Here is a 4,804-nt window from a genome sequence, read left to right on the forward strand (position 1 = left end):
TTTCCAAACCTCAACAGTGAGTTCACCGCTCTGAAAATACTCCTGAAAATACGTAGTCACACTAGTTCAACATTGCTAAATTAAAACTAAAGACCAAAGGTTATTAAAACAGTTCTGGAAGCGCTAGAACTCAAAGCCAGAACACAAAGAGGACAAAAGACAACAATTAGGCAGGAACGCACGTGTGTTAGTTTGATCATACTGGTTTTAGACAAACTGCACAAACTGTTATGTATGAAAACGTATCAGGCATACACATGTATATGAATCATCTAAGGTTTACAGAAAATTTTAATAATGGAATTAATAAATTGATGTTACTTAAAGGAAGGTTATTCTTTACATTTTTGTTAAAATAATTATTTGTTAAGAAGCCGTTGAAAGGCTGTAATCTGTTGTTTAATATGATTAATGGGTGGAAAAAAACACTGAATTGAGGCTGAAATGTACAGTATGTGTAATAAGCAAAGCTTCTGCCTACTCCTTTTAGGTCACTGCGAGTTGTTTTGATCACTTATATTAGATATATTAGATATATAGGCCTACAGTTTGTTTTGAGCTTTTATTTTGTTTTTGTTTTTTCTAACCCTATGGACCAAAATAAAAAAAATATATTATAAATAGAAGTCATAAAACATTTTTTTTACAAAGAGCCCATTTTTCTTGTGCATTTTCCCAGTAAAATTATTAACTCCCTACTAGGCTATATATTGATAGAGTTTTCAAACACACTGTTCACAGAAAGAATTGAAATAGAAACAGAGCGCATTTAGGCATTTAGGCCAACCGTCTCCTTTGACTTTGTATTGCCTGAAGCTTTTGACTTATAACAAAAACCAATGTCTAAAAGCTGCTATGTGACAAGGTGTACAGAAAACAAGCTACAAAACCCTAGAAACAAGTTTTTATAAGCTGTTGACCCCAAAAAAACAAGCGTTTAAAGGAACACTCCACCGTTTTTTTAAATAGGGCTTATTCACCTTCTTTCCTACATTTAGATAGGTGGGTAAATGCATTTTTGTCTCAGTGCATGCGTTGTTTTAGTTTGACAGGGTCTGCACTAGCTTAGCTTAGCTTAATGAATGGAATCATTTGTTGCCAGCTAGCATGTCCTGAGTAAAAGTGATAAAAAAATAATAAAAAAACACCTAATTACTTCTTGTGGTCTGCGTATTCACAACGAGTACAAATAGCGATGCAGATTAACACTAGGGTATTTCCTAGGCAGATATTGACTTGGGACTATATTAGGGGGAAGCACAGGCGAAGCACTGCTACTTGGGCGCAGAGATATCTGCCCCCTGATGTTCCCTCCTTTTACTAACTACCTTTTACTTTTACTAGAACTAACACCGGGAGAGTCGCGATCGGATTGGGGATAACGTTACTAGTTTGGCCGTCGATTAACAAAATGCTGAAATATATTTTTAAGTACCGTTAAATTATGTCAGTGAGCCTCCGTCTTGCCTTTAATCACACTGCTTGATCCACCAGCTGGACAATAACTTTATTCTAGAGCTGCTATAAAGCCAACCGCCTGTGGCGGTTTTCGGGCGTGGCTTAGCGAAGGGTTTGCGAACGGTCTCAAACCATTCCCTTTAGTTACTGTTGCTATGCTATGTCCGACAAGCGACGCCGCACACCATGTTCTCACGCAGTGAAAAATACATCGCGGAGCAGAGAGGACACTGACAAGGTGCTGACAGACAGGACAGACCAGGTTATTTTTTATATGAAACAAATTCTCACTTTGCAAATTTGGTCATTTTTTAAAGAAATTTAAACAATAAATACCGTTTTGTGGCTCTTTAATGTGTCGTGACAGATCGCTGTGTAGAGCCTCAGTTAAAGCTGCTCGTGAACCGATCATCTCTTCCTTCTAGTTAATTTATAGCATCAAATAAACATGGATGAACATAAGAGGGAAATATGTTTTTACGCGCAAAGACGTCGGTACACTTCGTTTTTCAAGTTTAAATCCTCCAATGTTAATCTACTAACTCTCCTGACTGCTTTGTTGGACAAAAATGGTGGATTATGATTGGTAAGATCGCCTGTCAATCAAACTCCCTGCGAAGGGTTGATGACGCAAAAATAATAACGACTCCACTGAAATTATTTGAAACTAAAGTAACGAGCCAATTTTTTAAAATGTAAGGAGTAGAAAGTACCGATATTCATGTTAAAATGTAAGGAGTAAAAGTAAAAAGTCGGCACAAAAATAAATAGTAAAGTAAAGTAAAAATATCTGAAAAATCTACTTGAGTACAGTAACGAAGTATTTGTACTTCGTTACTTCCCATCTCTGTTAGATAGAACTGTTATACATAAAAGAAGACAATTGTAGACGGTATATGAAAAGTTATTAGCGTATGCCGTGTGGTTGATGTCCAGTGTTGCTAGTCAAGTCACCTTTATTTATATAGTGCTTTTTACAATACAGATTGTATCAAAGCAGCTTCACAGTGATAACATGAAAATAATACAACAAAGTTTGTTTCTAGTAAGTAAGGCAGATCAATAATATTGTTGAATATTAAATGTCCCCAACTAAGCAAGCCAAAAACCAAGGCAACAGTGGCAAGGAAGCAAAACTCCATCAGTGACAGAATGGAGAAAAAAACCTTGGGAGAAACCAGGCTCAGTCGCTCAGTTCTCCTCTGGCCAACGAGCGAACAGTGTATGATTATGATTCAGGCAGCATTACAGGTCAGAAGTCAGATTGGATCAGAACATTCAGAATATTATCCAGTTCATCTGGTTGAAGATCGGAGTCACGCCGGTATGGAGACGAGTTTGTTGAGGATCAGTGCCGATGGCTGTCGTGTCGATGAGGCGTTCACAGGGCGGATGAGGCTGGCACTTCAGGGATGCGTCGTGGACGTGTGCAGACGCAGGTCCACCATCTGATCTGGATACGGCCCGGATACGGCTGACTTCAGTAAACCTCGGAATAAACAGAAAGACTAACATTAGCTTAGATGCTTCGTATGACGTAACGAGTACATCAGGTGTTATAGGATGTGTCCCCGGTTTCCGGCTGACCTAATCTATGCAGCCTAATAACCATTTAACTTATTTGAATAATAGAAATGTATAATGTTCTATATGAATGGCAGGTAAAAGAGATATAGCAACGTTTTCTTACGTCGAAGTTTGGACTTATCATCACACCCCCTTGTTACCTTGTTATCCTGTGTATAAATTGCCCTTGTGTTTCTCTTGTGGTTTGTCAGTTATCGATTACTGTTAACTCTATTTCGCACAAGTCAAAAACCACCTCAAATGCACGTGGAAACTTTTGTGAATTAAAGGGGTGGTATAATGCCCTTTTCACAAGATGTAAAATAAGTTTTTGATGGTCCAGAGTCTGTATGTGAAGTTTTAGCTCAAAATACCCCACAGATATTTTATATAGCATGTTAGAATTGTCACTTTTTGAGGGTGAGCAAAAACGCACCAGTTATGTGTGTGTGTCCCTTTAAATGCAAATGAGCTGCTGCTCCCGGCACCGATGGCGGAGCTACAACAGCTCATTCGCCAGCTTCGATTACCTCACACAGTCATGCACTGAAAATTGCAAAAATCTTTAGCCTTTAATGTTCAATAGTGATGTTATGTTCTGTGCCGAGGCTTTGGAGCATGTCAAGAAATCCGAAAGCTTTCAGTGAAGCGCGTATGGAGGCTTGTATCACTTTAGACCTATGACGTCATTGATGACATCTGAAGCCTGACTGGTTCAGGAAGCAACATTTTGAGAGATATATAAACCCATGGTTTAAACCCAGCCACTTTCCAGTTTAAAATTATAATATTGCCACTTCTGCCTGTTATGACCAAAGAATTGATTTATACACATTTAATAGCCCCGTTCATTTCAAGCCAAATACGTTTATTATATACCACCAGAAAATACACATTGTATTCATATAAATAGTATGTTCGTATAAATATATTCAAGTATATTCATATAAATTAGTCTATGTGGAAATTTATTTAATTTCTTCACCGTTATTTCTAAGCCTTAACTGGCACAAAATACAGTGTATCACAGATCACATCAGGTCATCTGTAATGTATCTGTTGTTTTACACTCTTTGACCACCAGGTGATATTGTGAGAGAAATGAACCCTTTTGTGAACCACTGGGCTGAAAACTTCAATGCTTCATGAGGCTTCATCTCACCACCACTAATCGTACAAAGATGGAGAGACTCAAGAAGAAGTGACAACATTTTTGTGATGTCACTAACCCGGGAGGAATGTGGTGTAGTCTCTACCAGCCGTTTGTTGTAGTCCTTAAAAAACAATTTCTTTAAAAGAAAATATTTCGCTTTGCTTTGAACTTTGAGTGTTGTAACTTTGCAGATGTTGATTATGCTCAAACAGCAACATTACACACTAACTAAAGTTAAAAAAGTGAAATCATAATCAACCACTTCTTCATTTTCATTCGAAATTTGGCGTTTGAAGAAAAGGCGATGGAAACATAGTTAATGAGAGGGAAAATATATGTTTGTATTGATTTGTGTGGATCTGTTCATTCAAAGCACTTTGTTCAGTGTCAAACATAATACTTCTTTATGGACTTGGTTGGTTTCTGGACGCCATTGTACAGTTCAGCTCACTTTCTGATCCAGAGCTTTTCAAAGTCAACACAGTTTTACACCAGAGATCTTTCTGATCGCTTCTTCAGCTGTGTCATAGAGTCAGGACTAAACACTCAGTTGAAGAGATCAGAGGAAGTAACCAACCAGAGGAGGAGCTGATGGTGTTTAAAGGAAGAGCTGTAACTATATATAAT

This window comes from Abramis brama, assembly GCF_963993115.1.
Source record: "Abramis brama genome assembly, chromosome: 1".
Lineage (NCBI taxonomy): Eukaryota > Metazoa > Chordata > Actinopteri > Cypriniformes > Leuciscidae > Abramis > Abramis brama.